This window comes from Lissotriton helveticus, chromosome 6 (assembly GCF_964261635.1).
Source record: "Lissotriton helveticus chromosome 6, aLisHel1.1, whole genome shotgun sequence".
Taxonomy (NCBI): domain Eukaryota; kingdom Metazoa; phylum Chordata; class Amphibia; order Caudata; family Salamandridae; genus Lissotriton; species Lissotriton helveticus.
The window spans coordinates 211,638,773-211,663,324 of record NC_136067.1 but is presented as its reverse complement, the minus strand read 5'-3'; the positions used below and the strand labels follow the sequence as shown (position 1 = coordinate 211,663,324).

Genomic DNA, 24,552 nt, shown 5'->3' with positions numbered 1-24,552 from the left:
AGTAATCAGTTCCCTTATGTGCGTTTTCAGCCCAATCGTTCTCCTCTCATCTAGGTCTCGATCTGTGTAATGTAGCCTGTGGTTACCCTGTAATGCTTTGGTTCTTGACAGATCCACCATATATTTGCCTGCTAGTTCGACTAACTTCTCATGGACTGCTCTCGCCTTTCGAGTGATGTCCTTTGCCATATACAGTATTTCATCCTGTTCATACATTTCCATTCTTTCTAAAGGCAGGGTACCATCTACCATGTCATCCAGGTCTGACCTTAAGCTGGTGACATCAAGTCTCTTGGCTTTTATTTCAGCTCGCAATATGTCTTTCGAAGGGGGCTCACTGGTCTCCCTACCATCCCAACTTCGAGCTCTGCGTTTGGGCTCGGGAGAGTTAATGGGTGCCCTCCCTTGCTCCCATCTCTCCAGGTCCCATGCTCGGCCATCCGATCTTGGAAGGTGATGGAACACGGGCCTGTTACCCCTACTCTGGCTCTGCCCATTCTCTTCTTCTTCTCTCCTCTCACCGTACACCTCTCTGTTATTTTCCCTCTGGTCGCTACTCTCCCTTTGCCTCGTATCGCTAAGTATCCGATACGATCCTTCCTGGTTCCCCATATTCCCTGGGCTGCGCTCATTTCCGTCATCACAGGGCCTATGGTGCGACCTCTCACAACTCCCATTCTGTTCTCTGGTGCCAGGCACACAGTGTGGACACTTAAAGCTGTTTCTGTACTCTTGCGCTCTCCTCTCCCCTTCACTGAGTATTGGGCGCGCCACCCCTCCACTCCCGGGACCCCCGTTTTCCAGGTCTGTTCTATCTCCTCTCCGGGCCCAATGGGTGACTCCCCTACTCTCTCTCTCTCTACAGTCCCACTCCGGGCTGCTCTCCCCAGCCCCGCAGTGAGTCCGAGCTCGGCTGTCCTGACTTTCCCTCTCAGCTTCCGCAGCTATGATGCACTTTTGAGCCTTCACTGCCTCATCCCACTGCTTCATGTACTCATTTAGCTCTTGAAAGGATTTTCGTCCAGATCCCCTCAGATCCATTGGCCATCTAGGGCCCCCGGGATCTCCTCCTGGGTCCCCTGCTGTGTGCATCGGGGTGCTCCACTCTCTGGGTATCGGCATCTGACTTGGGGAATTAGTGGTATCGTTCCTCCTTGCCTTCTCTGCTCTTTCTCTGTCCTTCTGTTTCCGTTCTTCCCCTCTTGCTCTCTCTTGGTCATATATCGATATTATAGGACCTATGGTAACAGGTACCTGTAGTGCATCTGGTAATGGGTAGGATGTGGCGCTCTCCGTTTCCGGCGCTCTTTGGACCACAAACCTACCGACTACCTGTTGCACCTGACTAGGCTGGGACAGCTCTTTCTTTGGCTCAGGATCCCACTCTGAACTGGGAAGCGGTCTATGCTCTCCTGCAATGCCCCCCTTTTCTCCTTCTGTATTCTCGACCTCTCCCCCTGCTCTATTATACGGGGGTGGCCTGTCTGTCAATAATCTGTTTATCAGGCTGTCCTCTGTTTCGCTCTCTTCATCTTCTTCTAGGGGACTTTTATTTACTGGCGCCTCTAACACTGGGTACAGTTTATTTACTTCCATGTTATGCACTCTCCATCTTTTAGCATCCGCATCCCACCTGGCATCCTGCACTGCCCTTACCGATCGTTTCACCCTTTCTTGTCGTCTGTTCATATTCTTTTCATGCGCTGCCCTAATCCATACATCTAGAGCTTCAAACTGGGTTGGTCTAGGCAAGGGTCTCTTTGAGGTCATGACTGATTTCAATCGATGTAACACCTCTAATCTGAACGTCCCGTACTTCGGGAACGTCAGTTCCTCATTTCCTTCAGTAATCTTACTCCACTCTGATATCCAAAGGATCGTATGCAGCCCAACATTCACTGCCATATAACGAGCTGGCGTACCCTCCGGCGGGGCTTCTTCCCCTTCATACGATCCCCGCTTCTCTTTTTTAAACACCGCTTTCAGCCACTTAAAACACTTCATAATTATGCGCACAAAATCCAGCCTCGCTACTCTGTTTACTTCCTGATGACAATCCACCAATCCTGTCGCGGCTTTGCTAGCTTGGCCTATCGCAGCGCGGTCTTTCTCCGGTCGGCCAATCACGTCGCGACCCTGTCTGACGTGTTTGCTAGCTGGCCTATCACAGCGCGGTCTTTCTCCGGTCGGCCAATCTCTGCGCGACACTACCTGACGTCACTTTTCTCCGCTTCGCAGCAGCACCCCTCCTTTCTCAACTCGTCTCCCGGTTATGCATGCGTCCCATTCATACACCGAAAAATGACTACTTCCGACCAAGCGGTCACTTCTCTCGACTGTACGTCCACAGTCTATCTGTAATTGTCAACACAACTGACGAAATGTCTATCGTCTCTCTGATAGGTTGCTTACACACACAGTAACTTCCGACCAGCGTCCGTTACTCACGCACTCACTCTTACGTTCCCCCTATCTCGGTCTTTCGGGTGATCAATGGTACCTCATGACCCCCTTCACACTAGTTGACAATTACCCTGGGTGTCCGATACACCCGAACCACTTAAGCTCTCCTTGAACTTAAGATTTCCACCGGTTGCGCGCGCTCACAACCTGTTCCACAGTCACTCTACAGACATTCAACTCCGCCAAACATTACAACATAGATACAATACAAAACACCGCAATCTAACACGCATAACCCTTTATACTCACTCTCGACCGATACTGCTGCTTTTTCTGTCTCACGTCATCTGGATCTTCTTCGGCGGGCTGTTCTTCCGATCATCGATTTCTAGGGGCCTTGGGGTAAGCTAACCTGGCCTAGGTCACCGTCCTCAAGAAGGCAACCATCCTCTATAGCTACCAACTGAAAGGGCGAGATTTGATCGATACCTTATATCTATTGATCTAAACCTCGATCTGGTCGACTGAACCTTTATTGCCTGTCTTGGAGGAAAACAGTACACCCATCTGCAAGCTAGTTCACCCAATAAAGGACTCTGCTCCCAAAGATCACAAACAACTTCTAGCTTTCAAAGATTTATTGTAAAGATATGATAAGCTGCAAATACAGGCATCTCAAAATGAGATTCACGAGATACACAGGTCCAATTACATACATGTGCTCTCGGAAAGCCCTCAGACGAGCAACGGAAATCACTAACACAAGTTCTAAGAATAATAAAGCTATCAGCATAGACGCATATCTCTCCTTCATTTAGGTTGGAGGAAAACGCAAAGGTTAGGCTGTCCCTACCCTGCTCTAGATGGTATCCCTACTTAACCAAATCCCAACCTAACAAAGGTGTCAGCAGTGAATGACCCCCAAGGGAAGTCACCCACTCTAAGTCTCTTGGTGAAAACCTATAGTTCTCCAGTCATGACCCCTCTCTGCCTACCCATCCGCTCTCTAAAGGGTCCTCAGGTATCTGCTCTAACTCCACCCAGGGGTGCTGTCCCTAATACAAAACAGTCAACAACATTTGAGACGCCCCTCTCGAGACGCCCCTCACGTGGTGTAGCTTCAGGCTTTTTCCATGATGCTTTGTATTGGGCCTCAGACGTTAGAGTTGACCTTGCTTCTCAGGCTCTTCTCCGGCCCGCTGATACCCCTTAAACATTCCAGAACCCTCCTCCATGTCTGGGCCGTCTACTGAACAGACCTCTATTCATTCATTTATAATTGGATCCCCCCTTTCCTGTTGCAGACAGATATCTGCCGCCAAGAACCCAACTCTCATAGACTTCTAAAAAGGCTTGCAACATTTCTCAGCCCAGACATGTACGTGTAAATCAATGCTAAAACATTTCAGGCCTACAATATTTCTCATTATGATTATAGCATTCAACTTCTTCATTTAATTAAAGCATGTTAATACTCTTATTCTATTATTCAGTAAACATTTTATAAATCATGGCCCATTTAATACGATGACCAAAACATTAATACAATCTGTGTCGTGAAAAGAAACACCTTCCCTCTTAGCTTCAGCTCTGGCCCTGAGGCCTACCACATTCTGCGTTTAACCACAGACCATCTTACATTTTAACAGCTACACGACATAGATTCAAAAATAATCACGTCTAATAAAATCATATAGTGTCACACATTTCTGTATTAGTTCCACTTCTACTTAAATCTCTACATTAGCTATACATTTAGAATATAATTGCAGGTACTATTAGCACTCATGGCATTTCTCCTCATGATTTGTGCTTACTACAGGTAAGTGTGGTGCACTCATACATTTAAGTCAGTTTGCGCTCTCTCAGTACCACACCCCCTTCTTTTAATTTGCTTTGTCTATTACCATTGTTTGGGTTTGTTTGGACTGACTTCTAATTTGTTAGGGACAGTGTAAACGTATAGTTTCTTGAGGAGTCTTTAAGGACCCATTTGAGTTTTAATGATGAGGACAGCATCGTCAAAATACAGCTCATTGGAATTTAGTTTGCCACCCAGTTTAGGGGAATGAGAGTTTATTTAGCCAAGAGAGGAATGTTGGAAATCGGCCTGAAATTGTCTGGGGAGGCTGGATCCAGCGACGGCTTTTTCAGAATGGGAAGGACTTGGCCCGCTTTCAGAGAGTCAGGGATTGATCCCTGCAGGAGAGAGGCGTTGATTATCGCAGTCCAGCTAGGAATAATGGATTATGTGGCGGTCGCAAGACAGTTTGAAGGGAGCGGGTCGTTAAAATGGTTGTTCGGGTTTGAGGTGGAAAGGATTTTGGCGACAGAGTCTTCGTCGTAGAGTGAGAAGTCGGTCCAGTGTGCTTGATTCTTAGGTGAGGACTGTAGAGGCGGGAGGGGGAGGAGGCGGAAGGTCAGGGGTCGGTAGAGAGAGTGAGGCAGAACTAAGTTCGTTACTTAAGGTTTTGATTTTGTTTGCGAAAAACTAGGAGAATTCCTTGGATGAGATGAGAGACTTGGGGTTTTCTTTCGATGTTTTGGCGTATTTGTTTGAATGGTGTTTGACAAGCTCAAAGAGTTTGCGTGGTCTGTTCTGGGCATTTCCCAGTTCTGCTCTGAAGAACTCTTTTTTTGAGTTGAGGATGTTCATGTTGTATGTATTTCTGGCCTGGCGGAGAAGTTTTAGGTGAGCGGCCGAGGGGTGCTGTCTCCAGATTCTTTCGGCTTGTCGGAGGGATCTCCTCTCATTGTTGAGGGAACCAGTGAACCATGGGTTTCTATCTTTGACTTGAGTTCTTTTTAGTTTAAGAGGGCTAGGTCATCCAGAATGTTCGACATAGTTGCAGAGTAGTGATCATTGAGGTCACTGACCGATGTGATATGTGGGGGGGGGGGGGTCAGATTTAATCTGAAGTAACTTTACAATGTTAACCAGATTTAGGATGTAATGTCTTCCTTTTGTTTTATACTCTGAAACTAAAAGCAGTTTGTTTGTATTGCCGTTGAAACTTGTTACATGTTTGCTACTTTTTTAACGGCGATCTCTCCACTGCCCTCAGTACTAGCATGAAGGAGTTGTGTAAAATTTGAGTCTTTCCCGTTTGTTCTCTTTTCACTACACTGGGATTGCTGTTTGCTCCCTGGTCTATAGCTAATCATTAATTCTTGTACTCATGTAGGACACGGAGAGTTACTACCCGCTGCTTCAGATGCATCAGTGATGTTTCGCTGCGTAATACAATATTACTAAGCACTTTTGGAAATTCTTTGATTGATTTGAGTGCTGAGTAATATTTTATTGGTTCTTGAAATCCAAAATAGATTTCCAGTTAGGGATTCTATGGTGACTGATCTGCCATGCTCGTGCACTCTCTTTCATTTTGTGAGAAGTTGGCCTGATGTGCAGTGCTCACTATTCTAGTGATCACTATATATCAGTCCAAACAACCCTTATTGATGATTGGTTGTAAGTCAACCTTATAGACCAGCTATCCTAGTAGCATGGATACGAGCAGTCTAAGGCTAAGACTCTAGAGGGCGTGTTAAGCCAGCTGTTTTACCATCACATTACCCCTTGAACACCCAGTGAAAGGACACCACACAAGTTGTTATGAAAATAAACAGTGTATTTATTTATAACAAGACTACCCTGGCTCTTTATGAGACAGGGAGCTAAGCACACAACAAAACTCTTACGAAAATACTTTTAAGTTAGCACGTTACACAAATGCCCGAGGGGCACGAAAAACCCTATACGCTAAAAGTGGAATGCGAATTACTAGCAGGTAAGTAACAGTTCTAATAGGCTTTGGAATCGCTAGGACTGGACTAGGGAATCGTTAGATTACTACTAGGAGGCCCAGGGGACTCGGGTGCAGAGTGTGCACTCTCACGCGGGATGCGGGACAAAGTCTATGGAAGCTAGAATTCACAAAGTTAGTGTTCACGGGCGAACCCGACCTGGTAGGGAGAAAACGACAGTGGATCCTGACCCTTGGATAGTGAGGCTATGCTGGGACACCGGAGTGCCGAAGTTACCTAGCCCAGGGGCTGCAGCTGCATAGGTCTGAAAAGACGTCGGGGATCTCGTTGCCGGACCAGGAGCCTGGAAGGAAGAAGTTGCTGGCAGGCGACCAGTGAAGAAAAGTTCGATGGATCCAAGCCTGGATCAAGGAAGAAGAAACCTGAAAGCAGAGGGGACCAAGTTCTTGAATCACTAGCCAGTGATTAAGTGGGCACCAGGATGGCACCGGGCGAAGTCACCGCAGTCAGGTGAGTGGGCGCTGCTGGGCTCTGCAGTCTCTCGGACCAGGAGGCGTTGTCGGCGACCAGGATGGAGGTGCGAGCTGTCCCACGAAGGATGAAGTCGTCGGCGTCGAAGTTACCCAGGAGTGGGCAACAAGCCTTGGCTAATTCAAGCCCACGCGGTGGACTCAAAATGGCGTCTTGAGTGGACCAGGAGGGTCCGGGGTGCTCCTCTTCTGGAAGGGAGCAAGGGCCAGTCTGGAGCAACCAGACCAGCAGCAGAAATGTCGTCGGGCGTCGTCAGGAAGGCCACAAGCCAACGGGCTAGTAGCCAAACAACGCGGTGAGCAGCGGAAAGCAGAAGGGCCCCACGCAGATCGTGGAGATGCTGGGGGGCTGCACTTCGGAGCTGGAGCTGCTCAGAGTCGGGGCTTCTCGGACCCCAAAGCACTCACCAGGAATCCACTCGGCGGGCTTGCTGGAAAGAAGTCGTGCAGTCTTGCAGATGGCCGGTCCCTTGAGGTCTCGTCGCACCCACGGTTCTCAGCTGGGCTGTAGAGGTGGGTAGAGGTCAGAGGTGCCAGGGAAGCCGGTTCTCGTCGAGCTGGGCAGTCGGATTCCGGAGGAAGGACTTGCAGCAGACCGCAGTGTTCTTAGATGGTGCCTGCGGATGCAGGGTGACTACTCCTTAGTCACAAGGGAGAAATCTTAGGAAGAAGTCTTGAGTTCCTTTCGCAGAAAGTAGTTTCAGGATTCAAAGATGATCTGATTTGGAAGGGGGCCAGTTCCTACCTTTATCCTGTAAAAAGGGGCTGGCACGCGACTAAGTCCTGCCCTAGGGGTGGGACTAGGAGGGGGGTGGTTACACCCACTTCCTTGGCGGGCTTTTCCCCAGCACAGGGTCTGGAGTGACCCTGGAACTGGTTCCAGCCAGCCTATGCACAGTGAGCACCGGGGTGCCACGTGCAGTCACCTTCCTCTAAAGCCCTGCCTACCTACAATACACAAAACCCTGTCTGGGACGGTGCTGGCACCGCCCCTGGCAGGAAACCCTTTGTCCTTATCTCCTGCTCTGGGAGGACTCCCAGCAGCAGGAGGGCAGACTTGTGTCTCGGTGGCAGCATCCATTTTGTGGATGCTAAGGCTCTGTCTGACTTTTAACCGGGTTATAGGTTACAGGCATGTCGTGTCCCTCTAGAAGGGTGGAATGCTAACCCCGTCGCCAGAATTGGCGAGGGGTTAGTATTCCAATTCGTATGACACCTTACTCGACATGTTTTGATAAAGCGATACCAGAGTTGGCACATAACCGCGAGGATTATAATGCACTTAAGAGTATATGGTATGCGATATCATGGAAACGGCTAAGGGATGGATCCCGAAAGCCGCAGACAGGCTCAGCTCATGCTAGAGCACCATCTCACACGATTCCAAGCACTCTGCCTTCAGGATTGTTAAGGCCTGCTACAGGAGTGACTGATAGGAGATCTGTGTGTCCATTTTTAGGGTTAGATATAGGTATACTATATCTAAAGCAAAGGGTGAGTACACCACCTTGCCCCAGCTGTCGTGCAGCCAGTTGTGTCAGTTTTAGTTAGTCAATCCAGGGGTGGCATAATACATGCTTCAGCCCCTGGGAGACTTCTGGGTGCACCTCAGCCCTGGGTACAGGGACTTGGAGAGGGCCCAGTGCCAATTCAGTACCTAAGTACAATTTGGATAGAGAGAACAGCTAGGCTGTGGGTCTGATTAGCAGGCCCACAGCCAGGGAAAGTCGTAAACCAGTGCAGCAAAAAAAGCAAAAATCTGGGTGATCATAGGATTGCAGACCCTACTCTCCTACATGACCCCCCCCCCAAACTTTGGGACAATAAGCTAACCTTGACCAGGTGAGTCTTCTTGCTCTAAGTGGAAATACCTGGAGAGCCCATCAGCATTGCTGTGATCAGTCCCAGGTCTATGCTCCACTGTAAAATCCATCCCCTGTAGGGAAATGGACCACCTAAGCAGTTTGGGGTTTTCACCCTTCATCTGATTTAGCCACAAGAGGGGCTTATGGTCTGTCTGAATGGTGAAGTGAGTGCCAAACAAGTAGGCCCTCAGCTTCTTCAGGGCCCAGACCACAGCAAAGGCCTCCCTCTCAATAGCTGACCAATTTTTCTCTCTGGGTGTCAACCTTCTACTAATGAAAGCAATAGGCTGATCATTACCATCAAAATTCAGTTGAGACAGAACAGCTCCCACACCCAACTCAGAAGCATCTGTTTGGACAATGAATGGCTTGGAGTAATCTGGACTCTTGAGGATAGGTGCTGTGCACATGGCCTGCTTTAGGTCATTGAATGCTTTCTGACAGCTTGCTGTCCACTGAACTTTCTTCGGCATCTTCTTGCTTGTCAGGTCATTAAGGGGGGTCACTATGGACCCATAATTTCTGACAAACTTCCTATAGTACCCAGTCAGGCCCAAGAAAGCTCGAACCTGAGTCTGGGTGATTGGAGGAGTCCAGTCCTTGATGGCCTGTATCTTACTCTCCAGTGGCTGAACCTGGCCTCCACCTACAAGGTGGCCCAGGTATACAACCTGTGACTGCCCTATCTGGCACTTTGTGGCCTTGATAGTGAGGCCTGCCTTTTGCAGGGCCTCTCTATGTAAAATAACAGGAGCCCCCTGGTGCAAATAGCAATCCTGGGTCAGGGTAGAGAATGTATGTAAGCAAAAATTCCCAGGCATGCACAAACGTAACTAGCGAGTACTCTTGTAGATAGAATTAGCTACAATAACATTAGACAAAACTGCTTTTTCCAATACAATTGATTTTAATTATTCAAATATTCATAAAAAATTCATATGATAAAAATGCATTACAATGTTCAGAGTCAATGCAAACTTCATTGTAATTATACATGATCTAATAGTGATAAAATTTGATTAAACATTATAAAAAATGATGGTTTCATTTTTATCATATGAATTTTTTATGAATATTTGAATAATTAAAATCAATTGTATTGGAAAAAGCAGTTTTGTCTAATGTTATTGTAGCTAATTCTATCTACAAGAGTACTCGCTAGTTACGTTTGTGCATGCCTGGGAATTTTTGCTTACATACATTTTGCAGGGCCTCTAACACTTTCCTCAGGTGGACCAGGTGATCCTCCCAGGTGGAGCTAAAGACAGCAATATCGTCAAGATAAGCTGCACAGAAGTCATCCAGCCCAGTGAGGACTTGATTCACCAACCTTTGGAAGGTGGCAGGTGCATTTTTCAGTCCAAAGGGCATTACCACAAATTGATAATGCCCTCCAGGGGTAGAAAATGCTGTCTTAGGTTTGGCTTCCTCAGCTAACCTGATTTGCCAATACCCAGCTGTCAAATCAAATGTGCTTAAGAAGTTGGCAGAAGCCAATCTATCTATAAGCTCATCTGCTCTTGGTATTGGGTGGGCATCAGTCTTAGTGACTGCATTGAGGCCTCTGTAGTCTACGCAAAACCTCGTCTCTCTCTTACCACCCTGGGTGTGAGGCTTTGGCACTAGAACTACTGGGCTAGCCCAAGGGCTATCTGAGGGCTCAATGACTCCCAGTTCCAACATTTTCTGCACTTCAGTTTTGATGCAGTCTCTAACATGATCAGGCTGTCTGTAGATTTTACTCTTGACAGGCAGGCTGTCTCCAGTGTCAACATCATGGGTACACCAATCAGTTTGGCTGGGTGTCAGAGAGAACATATGTCGAAAGGATTGCAGAACTTGCCTGCAATCCTGTTGCTGATGTTCAGTGAGGCTGCCACAAAAGACAACACCATCAACTGACCCATCATCAGGATTCTGAGTGAGCAGGTCTGGGAGAGGGTCACTCTCTTCCTCCTGTCCCTCATCTGTGGCCATGAGCAAGCTCATGTCCTTCCTGTCAACATATGCCTTGAGCCTGTTAACATGGAGCACTCTGAGAGGGCTCCTGGGAGTTCCAAGGTCCACCAAGTAGGTAACCTCTCCCTTTTGCTCAATGATGGTGTGGGGCCCAGACCATTTGTCTTTCAGAGCTGCTGGGGCCACTGGCTCCAGCACCCACACCTTCTGTCCTGGCTGGTATACAGTCAGTACAGCCTTTTGGTCATGCCAAGCTTTTTGAAGTTCCTGGCTGGCCTCAAGGTTTTTAGATGCCTTCTCCATATACTCAGCCATCCTGGAGCGGAGACCAAGTACATAGTCCACTATGTTGGTTGCAGGCTTTTTGAGAGGTCTCTCCCATCCTTCCTTCACCAAACACAGGGGTCCTCTTACAGGATGCCCATACAGAAGCTCAAAAGGGCTGTAGCCAACCCCCTTCTGTGGGACCTCTCTGTAAGCAAACAAGAGGCAGGGGATCAGGACATCCCATCTTCTCCTAAGAGTTTCAGGTAGTCCATGAATCATCCCTTTCAGGGTCCTGTTGAATCTCTCAACAAGCCCATTGCATTGTGGATGATAGGGTGTGGTGAACTTGTAGTTCACACCACACTCTTTCCACATGGCAGTCAGATATCCTGACATGAAGTTTGTACCTCTGTCAGAAACGACCTCCTTAGGGAAACCCACTCTGGAGAACACTCCAACTAGGGCTCTTGCCACTACAGGGGCTGTAGTGGTCCTAAGGGGAATAGCCTCAGGATACCTGGTGGCATGGTCCACCACCACCAGTATAAACTTGTGTCCTGATGCTGTCTGGGGTTCCATTGGACCAACAATGTCAATCCCCACTCTTTCAAAGGGAACCCCCACCACAGGTAGTGGTATGAGGGGGGCCTTTGTTGTGCCACCTGACTTACCACTGGCTTGGCAAGTGACACATGAGCGACAAAACTCCTTGGTATTCTCATTCATATGGGGCCAGTGAAAGTGTGAGACAAGCCTGTCCCAAGTCTTTGTCTGACCTAAATGACCTGCAAGGGGAATCTTATGGGCCAAGGTGAGAAGGAAACCTCTCAGAGACAAGGGGATGACCAGCCTCCTGGTTGCACCAGGCTTGGGGTCTCTTGACTCAGAGTACAGGAGTCCATCTTCCCAGTATACCCTGTGGGCACCTGTGGCATTCCCTGCAGCCTCAGCAGCAGCCTGCTGTCTGAGGGGTTCAAGGGAAGGGCAGCTCAACTGTTCCTTCCCCAGGTCTGCTCTGGAGGGTCCCCCTGAGCCCAGAAACTCAACTTGATCAAGTTCAAGCTCTTTAGGCTCAGTTTCCCTCAGCTCTTCTAGATCAGCCTCCTCGGAGACTTGATCCTCAACCTGGGGCAAGGGGGAAGGCAAAGCCTTACCCTTACTGCTCTTCTTCTTGGAAGGCGTCTGGTCCATAATTTCAGGATCCAGCACCTGTTCAGTGGGGCATCTTCTGGCCTGTGACCTAGTCACAGCAAGCACATGTGCTGGCAAGCCTAACATCTCCATGTGAGTCCTCTGCTCCACTTCTGACCATTGTGATGACTCCAAATCATTGCCCAACAAACAATCAACTGGGAGGTCTGAACTGACTACAACTTTCTTTTGTCCCTTCACTCCACCCCAGGAGAAAGCCACAATTGCCACACTATGACTAGTAGTGACATTGCTGGCATTGGTCACCAGGAAATCAGTACCTGGCATGATCTGTCCAGGGTCCACAAAGTTAGGTGTCACCATGGTGACACTGGCACAAGTGTCCCTATAGGCCTGAGCCATCTTGCCATTAATCAAAGGTGTCTGCCTGTATTTGCCCAAAGTATTGGGACTTATTTCAGGGGACATATCCATATCCCCTGTACAGACAAGGACAGCCTGAGTGAGTGTGCCAACTAAGTTGTCAGACCCCTCAGTACCCAAGGTTAACCCAACTAATGCCTTGGGAGTGACACTACCACTACTGACTGTACTAGGGGGTGCAGTTGCTTTAGGAGCTGTAGTGGCAGGAGTTTGTCCTCCTCTTTTGGTGCACTCACTAAACCAGTGAGATTTACTTTTGCAGTACTGGCACCACCTTTTTGACTGGCCTTCTTGAGTCTTCTTCTTCTGGGAAGCCTGACCCCCACCCTCTTTGGTTTGTTGGGGACCTGGTGAAGACTTCTGGTCATTTTGCTCATTCTTAACATTACCCTTCTGGTCTGCTTTCTTCTGACCACCCTGGTTCTGGTTCTGGTTCTGCTTGATCCTTGTCCTGACCCATTTGTCTGCCTTCTTTCCCAATTCTTGGGGAGAGGTCAGATCTGAATCAACAAGGTGCTGGTGCAGCAACTGGTTCTGACAATTGTTCAAAATTTGTTCTCTCATCATTAGATTATACAATCCTGTGTAATCTGTAACCTTGCTACCCAGCAACCAGCCCTCCAAAGCCTTAGTGGCACAATCCACAAAATCAGACCAGTCCTGAGACTGAGTTTTCTGGGTGTCTCTGAACAGCAACCTGTACTGCTCAGTGGTTAAACCAAACCCATCAACCAGTGTATTCTTCAGGACCTGGTAATTGTTAGCATCCTCCACTCTTGTAGTGAGGAGCTTATCTCTACCTTTACCATCAAAGGAGAGCCACAGTATAGCTGCCCACTGACTCTGGGGAATGCCCTGCACAGTGCAGGCCCTCTCCAGAGCAGCCATCCATTTCTGGATATCATCCCCTTGCTTAAAGGGGGGCACTATTTTAGTCAGGTGTTTAGTATCTAAACCCTTCTCTCTATCTCTTGGGAGATTGCTGCCACCAGTGGGAGCTAGCCCACTCATCTGCTGCTCTCTTGCCAGGGCAAGCTTCTCTTTGGCCAGGGCAATTTCTTCCCTTTCAATCCTCAGTTCAGCTTGTCTCATCCTAGCCTCATGCTCCCTTCTCTGAGGGGAAGTAACTCTCCTCTGTGGAGGATTCCTTCTCCCCTGAGAAGAGGCATTAGAGTGCAGAGATCTATTGGAGTCCCTAGAAAGAGATCTATCTCTCCTAACTCCAAGGTTAGGCCCACTTCGGGTTAGTACTGGGGGTCCCCCAGATCCTAGCCCAAGTAAGTCTAAGTTGGTCCTAGTTAGCCTTCTGACTACCTCAAGACCCTTGTCTACCTCATCCCCAGAGAGTACCTCCTGATCCTCCTCCTCAACTGCTGAATCAGTGTTGTGGAGATCTGGATCCCCAGAGGTTCCCTCTAAGGCTGGCATGTTCTCATGTAACTGAGAAAGCTTTCTGGCATCATATGTCTCTAAGAGACCTATCAGAAAGGAAGTGGTGGGGTTAGACCCCTGCTTCAGTTTTCTGGAGACACAGATCTGTCTCATCTCATGGAAACTGAGAGCTGCATATCTTGAAGTGACCTGTGGAGGGTCAACACTGACCAGGGGAGTCTCAGTAGAGTCCCCCTGAGTCGACATGCTTTTCTAGTGAGGTGTAAGTGGTGCACTTACCTACACTATATGTTTGCCTACTGATCCCTTGCTAGAGTTGTAGTTTAGGGTGTGCTAGGCCCTAGGAGCTACAACAGCTGGTTCAGTAGAACTCAGAGTATTCTAAGCTAAGTTATATGTACCTTTAGTACTTATGTGATCTTTCACAAGATATTCTTAGGATATGTGTGGTAAAACAACAGCAAGCTCAAATCCCAACCGCTGCTCACCAATGTGAGAAGTTGGCCTGCTGTGCAGTGCTCACTATTCTAGTGATCACTATATATCAGTCCAAACAACCCTTATTGATGATTGGTTGTAAGTCAACCTTATAGACCAGCTATCCTAGTAGCATGGATACGAGCAGTCTAAGGCTAAGACTCTAGAGGGCGTGTTAAGCCAGCTGTTTTACCATCACATTACCCCTTGAACACCCAGTGAAAGGACACCACACAAGTTGTTATGAAAATAAACAGTGTATTTATTTATAACAAGACTACCCTGGCTCTTTATGAGACAGGGAGCTAAGCACACAACAAAACTCTTACGAAAATACTTTTAAGTTAGCACGTTACACAAATGCCCGAGGGGCACGAAAAACCCTATACGCTAAAAGTGGAATGCGAATTACTAGCAGGTAAGTAACAGTTCTAATAGGCTTTGGAATCGCTAGGACTGGACTAGGGAATCGTTAGATTACTACTAGGAGGCCCAGGGGACTCGGGTGCAGAGTGTGCACTCTCACGCGGGATGCGGGACAAAGTCTATGGAAGCTAGAATTCACAAAGTTAGTGTTCACGGGCGAACCCGACCTGGTAGGGAGAAAACGACAGTGGATCCTGACCCTTGGATAGTGAGGCTATGCTGGGACACCGGAGTGCCGAAGTTACCTAGCCCAGGGGCTGCAGCTGCATAGGTCTGAAAAGACGTCGGGGATCTCGTTGCCGGACCAGGAGCCTGGAAGGAAGAAGTTGCTGGCAGGCGACCAGTGAAGAAAAGTTCGATGGATCCAAGCCTGGATCAAGGAAGAAGAAACCTGAAAGCAGAGGGGACCAAGTTCTTGAATCACTAGCCAGTGATTAAGTGGGCACCAGGATGGCACCGCGCGAAGTCACCGCAGTCAGGTGAGTGGGCGCTGCTGGGCTCTGCAGTCTCTCGGACCAGGAGGCGTTGTCGGCGACCAGGATGGAGGTGCGAGCTGTCCCACGAAGGATGAAGTCGTCGGCGTCGAAGTTACCCAGGAGTGGGCAACAAGCCTTGGCTAATTCAAGCCCACGCGGTGGACTCAAAATGGCGTCTTGAGTGGACCAGGAGGGTCCGGGGTGCTCCTCTTCTGGAAGGGAGCAAGGGCCAGTCTGGAGCAACCAGACCAGCAGCAGAAATGTCGTCGGGCGTCGTCAGGAAGGCCACAAGCCAACGGGCTAGTAGCCAAACAACGCGGTGAGCAGCGGAAAGCAGAAGGGCCCCACGCAGATCGTGGAGATGCTGGGGGGCTGCACTTCGGAGCTGGAGCTGCTCAGAGTCGGGGCTTCTCGGACCCCAAAGCACTCACCAGGAATTCACTCGGCGGGCTTGCTGGAAAGAAGTCGTGCAGTCTTGCAGATGGCCGGTCCCTTGAGGTCTCGTCGCACCCACGGTTCTCAGCTGGGCTGTAGAGGTGGGTAGAGGTCAGAGGTGCCAGGGAAGCCGGTTCTCGTCGAGCTGGGCAGTCGGATTCCGGAGGAAGGACTTGCAGCAGACCGCAGTGTTCTTAGATGGTGCCTGCGGATGCAGGGTGACTACTCCTTAGTCACAAGGGAGAAATCTTAGGAAGAAGTCTTGAGTTCCTTTCGCAGAAAGTAGTTTCAGGATTCAAAGATGATCTGATTTGGAAGGGGGCCAGTTCCTACCTTTATCCTGTAAAAAGGGGCTGGCACGCGACTAAGTCCTGCCCTAGGGGTGGGACTAGGAGGGGGGTGGTTACACCCACTTCCTTGGCGGGCTTTTCCCCAGCACAGGGTCTGGAGTGACCCTGGAACTGGTTCCAGCCAGCCTATGCACAGTGAGCACCGGGGTGCCACGTGCAGTCACCTTCCTCTAAAGCCCTGCCTACCTACAATACACAAAACCCTGTCTGGGACGGTGCTGGCACCGCCCCTGGCAGGAAACCCTTTGTCCTTATCTCCTGCTCTGGGAGGACTCCCAGCAGCAGGAGGGCAGACTTGTGTCTCGGTGGCAGCATCCATTTTGTGGATGCTAAGGCTCTGTCTGACTTTTAACCGGGTTATAGGTTACAGGCATGTCGTGTCCCTCTAGAAGGGTGGAATGCTAACCCCGTCGCCAGAATTGACGAGGGGTTAGTATTCCAATTCGTATGACACCTTACTCGACATGTTTTGATAAAGCGATACCAGAGTTGGCACATAACCGCGAGGATTATAATGCACTTAAGAGTATATGGTATGCGATATCATGGAAACGGCTAAGGGATGGATCCCGAAAGCCGCAGACAGGCTCAGCTCATGCTAGAGCACCATCTCACACGATTCCAAGCACTCTGCCTTCAGGATTGTTAAGGCCTGCTATAGGAGTGACTGATAGGAGATCTGTGTGTCCATTTTTAGGGTTAGATATAGGTATACTATATCTAAAGCAAAGGGTGAGTACACCACCTTGCCCCAGCTGTCGTGCAGCCAGTTGTGTCAGTTTTAGTTAGTCAATCCAGGGGTGGAATAATACATGCTTCAGCCCCTGGGAGACTTCTGGGTGCACCTCAGCCCTGGGTACAGGGACTTGGAGAGGGCCCAGTGCCAATTCAGTACCTAAGTACAATTTGGATAGAGAGAACAGCTAGGCTGTGGGTCTGATTAGCAGGCCCACAGCCAGGGAAAGTCGTAAACCAGTGCAGCAAAAAAAGCAAAAATCTGGGTGATCATAGGATTGCAGACCCTACTCTCCTACACATTTTATATGATTACTTTTTGTTTTTATGGGGACTGTTAGACCTGGTGGTTTATGGCTGGCTGGGATGCATTGAAGCCAGACAGAATCCACTGTCCCAGATTGGATGAGTAAGATAAACTCATAAGATAGCCTGTGCTCACCCTTTGGTAACTTGGGGCAGAGCAGTGAGGCTTATCCTAAGGGTCAAAGTGTAAAGTATTGGCACAGTACTGCCCTCGCAACACACAGAGTACACTACAAAAAGACTCCACATTGTATGTATAAAACACTGGTCTTTGTATTGCAAACACATTGAATTCAAAACAACATACACATCTTATATATGCTTTACAGTTATATGCAAGTGTTGATCTCTCCCATTAGTAGCAGAATGGAATGAACCTATATGTACCAGTCATAGGCAATCATGTGCCCCATTAAAACCTCAGCTTCAAAAGCAACATAAACACATGTTTATACTTTCCAGAGGTAGTCACGATCCAAGCTATCCCTCCCACATAAAAACAACAGAACATATATGCAGGCTTGTTCAGAGGTATTCCACTTTCCTGCTACCACATTAGCATAAAACATGACATATCCCAATATTGCATACCCCTCACAGTTTGTAATGGTTAAGAAGTCACGGTTCTCCCCTACGCCTCATGCACCAGCCCTGCAGTCACTCAAACTACACTACCCAGTGATACACTTGTACCTGCTGGCGACACTTTGATTAGGACCACCTAAGCCTAAGGAAACAGTTACTTTGTTTCATCAGTCTGTATTAGGCCATCAAGGCACCCCACGATACCTTTACGAGTGCATGATCACCAATCCCCCCACCTTCCCCGTAGGCAAAAGATTGTGATGCTGGAAGCTGGTTCGCTTCAAATTGGAGAAATGTTTCCACCCAGGTGGAGGAGCTAGCCACAGTTGGTCCAGGCAGCCTGCAGAGGGGGCACAGACGGCACAACGAGATCACTCGGGTCAAGTCACGATGTTATCAACAACAGAATACCTTGTGGCGTGGGTCCAGGAGGGAGAGCCGGCGACCTCAGACTGAGGCCGCAATGTCAGGCACTGTCATCCTCCAGATATGGAGGTCGGAGACAGTACAGGCTTACGGCTCAGGTACCGCTGACTCAGCAAATTTCCCCCAAAACCCCTCGGACACCACAATGATACAATGTGCGAGCTAACCCAGGTTTCGGGTTGGAAGCTCAGATCCTTCATACTCTACAACTTCCCCAGCAACTCTTCAAACTCCACCCCAGGTGGTCCTCTGATCTTAAAGAGCACACTCTTCTTCACAGTGTGATTACTCCATACGTTAGGAAGGTCCTTGATCCACCGATGATAACTTCTACCCAGCGCGGTCCTTACTATCTCGTGAAAACGGGGAGATAAATTCTATTCCTGGGATTTCATGGTCAGGAGGACAGCCAAATCGCCCTTGGAGAGTGCTTAGGGCCCCCGGGCCATGACAGGAGCTGATTGACTGTAGACCATTAACATAGAGGCAAAGATCCACCAAGTGATAGTCCCCTTCCTGGAGCACAACAAGCGCCAGGCCACCACAAGTCTGGGGATAATCTTGTTGCAGTCACCCCCTGCCCCAAAGGCTTTTCTTGTTGATGTCCCAGACTCGAACCAGCATAGAATTGTTCCAATCCCAAACGCGTCTCTAAACTCCTGAGGACAGAACCCCAGTAGTAATATGCACGATGGCTTTTGAAGATGTGATCAGTTCGAAATGGCACCTTTGAAATACACAGCCCCCTCCAAATGTAGTCCTATCTGCCATCCTACCCTGGGACACTTGATCAATATCTTTATTAGGGCCAGGACCCTACTCTTTGGAATGCAGGTGCCAATTCCAACCCCTCTTATCCATCCCAGGAAGGGCCCTCAGAACCAGAGGTCTGCAGTTTCCCTTGAGTGCCCCTAGTTCATGGCCATCTATCAGTGATGCACAGATGTAGCTGTGTAGCCAATCATGTGCACACCAGTCTGTATACACCAGTCACCAGTATTTATATGACAAGCACAGTGCTTTGGCACTGAATGGCAGTGTCAAAGCACTTAAAGTCCCAAGCCAGCAAAACAAGGTCCAAACAGGAGGTCAGAAGCCAAAATGTCTCGGGAGACCATGCCAAACGATGCCAGGTCTAACGGGAACAGTGATAGGTGCATTTTTCTCTCTTGCCTGAGTCACCAATTGTGACTCACTTGAAATTTAGGTGTGTGATAATTTCAATTTGGATTTATTTTTTAGTGAATACACCCTTGTGGTCTGCAATTGAGCTTACGGTGTTTGAATTTGGTTGGTGGTTAAAGATTACTGCAAGTTAAACATTCATTCTTTTTAGCACAATAATGCAGTCACGTAATTTTAGGCCACTACACGTGTCCTGAGCGGTAATAAGTTTGCACTGGGAAAATCTCTAGAAATGTGGCGTCACACCCTTCTTGGCTGCCAAGAAACTAGGGCGTGAAGCAAAAAAATTATGTTTTAATTGTTCTCATTTATATAATATGGGGCTCAACCTAGAAGAGCCCAGCATGCTCCATCTTTACATAATTAGTAATAGGCATGCACTATATGCATATCTGTGAAAGATGCTGTGAAAAGGCAAGGCTCAGCTTCTTTTTGTTTACAATATAGTGAAATATTGCTTGTTCAGTGCTGCAGTGTGCATTCCAGACAAAGCCTTGCCTGCTTACAACAAGTCTACTCCTCAATTAACAGACATGCATATTCACATATGGCCATTAAAGAGTTTGCACATCTATGTTCAAAAGAGGTGCACAAACAGCGATCTGAACACGTAAATCAGGTTCTGCATACTAAAATCAGTGTCTGAAGATATGTTTGTCAATTGAACATAATAATGTAGTACCAAGTATAAAGATGTGACCAAGAGCATCGGTGTCCACAGGGGAGCATCCTGGAGTCGGACAGATGGAAGATATAATGTTCACTGGTTATATCCATCCCAGTTACCGCACACACCTCTTCTACAAAAGCAAGGAGAAGCAGGTGGATGGTCCTTCTTTATCCTTGCTCCAGCACTCTGGAAAGGGCTTCTCTTGGAGCTGAGAAGCATCTCCCATCTGCCTGCATTATGAAAACAGCTGAAGACCTGGGTGTTTCACTAATACTCCCTTAGGCATAATACCGTGACTTGTCTTTTCTCTGCTTCTTCTTAGCGCCAAGAGACCCTATTGGTGCGTGTGAGATCTACAATTCATTTATAAGATGATAAAACAAGTCTGTAATTTGGGTACAAAAGATTACCAGCCACTCCAAGTTCAAACTGTGAACAAACAGGAAAATTGATTAATGTGCAAATGCACATTGCACAGCATTTCATCTTATGAATTGCCAAGCTTTCATCTAATCTGCAGGAGTTTGTGCAGTGGAGAAGGAAAATTAAATTTGGATACATTTCCTTGCTTAACCCCCGAAGTGTTTTGGAAATCTTTGATTTTTTATAAATATACAAATGTTTTCAATTTTTTTACTGTATGCAAATTGGGCACACAGTATTTATAGATCCTGTAAATACTGTATTTACAGATCCTAATTAGTGAAACTTTTGTCAGTATTTATACTTATTAATAATGCTCTGTCCCTAAGCATGTGTGCAAGCTGTGATTGTATTTCCTGTATTGTATGTAGTGCTTTCCACACCCCTCGCATGTCCTAAAGTGAGCAGGAGTTTTGTGGGTGTTGTCTGAAAAACTACCATTCAAAATTTCAGGAAGGACCAGTGAGTGTGAAATGATAGGTTCCTGATGTTTTGTAAAGCGCTGCATGCTGTCCTTCAAGTGTTAGGCTTCCTATGTAGATAATGTAGCCACAATTTCTTCTTTCCGCCATGGTATCAGTTGACATCTCTGGCTGTAGAATCAATGAAGTGGTGCACTACAGACAATACACACATTCTCTAGTGTGCTGATAACAAGTCTAGTCAAAGTTCCATTCGATTCATCAAGCTTTATTTAGATAATATAAACAGAGCATCTCCAGCCAACACGTTTCGTTCATAAGTTGATTGAACTTCATAAGGGCTAAAATAAAAAAAAATCCATAATTCAGTATATCTGAGACATCCAAGATTTCACAGTTCCAGAGACCATGTAGAATATGAATGCCGCCAGAGAAGTGATGATGGTACAATACCCGTCTGGCATCATATGAGGGTGGGACACATAATAATGTTCATGGCAGTGGCGGCTGGTCCATAGGGGCAACGGGGCAGCGCCCTACAAAAGAAACGTCTCACTGCAGTTTGGGCAACCGGAATGTAAGCAGACGAATTTGTCTGTTTACATTTCCGTGAAAGTGCGCATGTGTCAAGGCACAGCACACGCAGGCGAGGAGTCCAGAAGATGGTCAGTCTGCGCATGTGAGTGAGGAGCGTCGCCCCTCACTCACATTCACAAACCATTAGGCATGCTGCGCATGCCTAATGTGGTGCAAGCGTCTGGAGATAGGATCCTGCTCGGGCGGTGACGCGTTTTTTGCAAAGTCGCCCCGTGCCCTATCAAGTGGCAGGATTTAGAGTAAGTAAACAAGAGTTAGCCGACACCCTGCGCATCCAGTCTCCTGATTTGGCAGTTAGCATTGCAAAAGAAAAGAGCGGGCAGAAGTTAGTGCGACGCGGGACTGGAGGAGAATGGAGATGCCTGGTAAGTTTATTTTTTTGTTGCATTCATAAAATTAATCCCCACACCGCCCCCCCCCCCCCCCCCCCCCCCCGCGCGAACCCAGTATCCACGAGTCATGCAGGCCGCGAGGAGAGGCATCTGTCGCCAGACGATTCCACACTGAACGAGATCGTACATCTGAGTGAGGGGTAAGCAGGTGGGGCGACAAAGCAAGCTCGAGGCCAAGGTGGTTGAATGGGCTAATGCTGCACCACGCAGAGCAGAGGTGCAGGTGCACACTAAAAGTCGTAAACAAGATCTTGCCGATATCAGAGCGCTTTACATTCAATCAAGATGGGTATACAAACTAATTTTTAAAAAACACGGATCAACAATTATATTTTGTGTCTGGTTCACTATCATTGGCTCTGGCTCAGCACGCAGAAAAATCTACACGGTATGAGTGTTCCAATGATGGATGCAGGATGGATGGGTGGATGCATGCATGAATGATGGATGCAGGATGGATGGATGGATGAATGGATGGGTGAATGGATGCAGGAATGGATGCAGGAATGGATGCAGGATGGATGGTGGATGGGTGGATGAATGAATGATGGATGCAGGATGGATGGGTGGATGGATAGATGGGTGAATGGATGCAGGAATGGATGGAGGGTGGATGGGTGGATGAATGAATGATGGATGCAGGATGGGTGGATGGATGGGTGGATGCATGAATGAATGATGTATGGATGCAGGGTGGGTGGATGGATGGATGGGTGCATGAATGAATGATGGATGCAGGATGGATGGATGAATGGATGAATGGATGGATGCAGGAATGGATGCAGGATGGATGATGGATGGGTGGATGGATGGATGGGTGGATGAAGGAATGATGGATGCAGGATGGATGGATGAATGGATGGATGGATGGATGGGTGAATGGATGAATGGATGCAGGAATGGATGCAGGATGGATGATGAATGGGTGGATGGTGGATGAAAATGATGGATGCAGGATGGATGGATGAATGGATGGATGGGTGAATGGATGAATGGATGCAGGAATGGATGCATGATGGATGATGAATGGGTGGATGGATGGATGGATGGGTGGATGAAGGAATGATGGATGCTGGATGGATGGATGGGTGAATGGATGAATGGATGCAGGAATGGATGCAGGATGGATGATGGATGGGTGGATGGATGGGTGGATGAATGAATGATGGATGCAGGATGGATGGGTGGATGGATGGATGGATGGGTGGATGCATGAATGAATGATGTATGGATGCAGGATGGGTGGGTGGGTGGATGGATGGATGGGTGCATGAATGAATGATGGAAGCAGGATGGATGGATGAATGGATGGGTGAATAGATGAATGGATGAAGGAATGGATGCAGGATGGATGATGGATGGGTGGATGGATGGATGGGTGGATGAATGAATGATGGATGCAGGATGGGTGGGTGGATGCATGAATGAATGATGGATGCAGGATGGATGGGTGGATGGATGGGTGAATGCATGAATGAATGATGTATGGATGCAGGATGGGTGGGTGGATGGATGGATGGATGGATGGGTGGATGCATGAATGAATGATGTATGGATGCAGGATGGGTGGGTGGGTGGATGGATGAGTGGATGCATGAATGATGTATGGATGGATGCAAGGTGGTTCGGGCTCGCTCGCTCGCTGCGCTCGCTGCGGTGCAATATGCAAATTAGTTTACACCTCACCACTTTCAAATGTCACCAGCCGCCCCTGGTTCATGGTTTAATAACCACCGTACAAATGCCCATCTGAGTGCCGAAATAAGCAAAAGTTTGGAGACATCTCTGGCTGTGCGTGGTACTTCCCACTGGCATCATGATGCCCTTGGTGGAGAGGGCACCTGGTCCCCTAGATCTATGGCTAGGCAGAGAAAGGGAGAGCCACCACTCACTCCCCTTGTAACTCTGCCGCATACGCATTCTGGAAACTTGTAACACTGCTTTTAAAATTAAAAGTATAAATAATTATTGACTATTGTTCGTTAGTGGATGTAGCACATTCAGTGTGATGACGGAAAGCCTGGGATTATTAGACCCGATGTTTTGACATGCCATGCAAACAGGGATGTAACGTAAATAGCCTATGTTGACATCATACATTTTAGAAAGATAATATATTTTGAACTGAAAAGCTAATTGCAACAATTTCCTTTTTGGACATTATGAATTTGATTTGCAGAAATATAGGAAAATCACAGTTTTGTTTTTTCAAGCTCACATGTCCTTTTACCATTCACTACGCCCTGTTGAATACAAGAATCCTGTGTCTGGTGAGTGTGGCTTTTTACACACTACCCAGTTTTATTACCCTACCCAGTTTAATTACACGTGGCTTACATTCATTATTGCACTTGGGGATGATTCATGATTGTCTGAAGGCCCTTGGTCTCGTGCTGCATTAAGGTCTTGGAACTACTAGGAATTACAAGCACTTTTGATAACCTTACACCACATAAACGTCTGTACATCAGCTCTTGTTTACGGGCCAATGATGTACTCCTTTTTATAGAAAAATAGAAAAGCTAAATCCACACCTGTCATGTGAAGATTCAGCCCCGTGCATGTTTAATTATTTATTGATTCATTAAGTTATTTATTTATTGATGTATTGTATTAAGTATTCTAAAACTATGCGTAACCTTACGAGTCTTTATGGGCCCTAGAGAGGCAGAAACCGAGTCCCACAACCTGTGTTTAGGGTGTTCTGTTCTCATTTCCACCCTTGAAATGGATTTACTCCTGTCTATTACATGAGTATATCTGCGTCTGTTGCCAGGATGGGATTCACGATTCGACAAATGCATATGAAACCACAAACTCACGAATCTGAGCCGGATCTCAACCTTCCAGCAGTGCCACTCGAAGGATTTTTCAGGCCCTGGGCAAGG

General features: G+C 47.8%; 1 protein-coding gene across 1 annotated transcript in view; it reads left to right on the top strand.

Annotated features, from left to right (window-relative positions):
- The window catches only part of LOC144762433 (opsin-5-like), a 330,284-nt gene that overhangs the window by 246,216 nt on the left and 59,516 nt on the right, over positions 1-24,552 (top strand). The window lies entirely within an intron of this gene.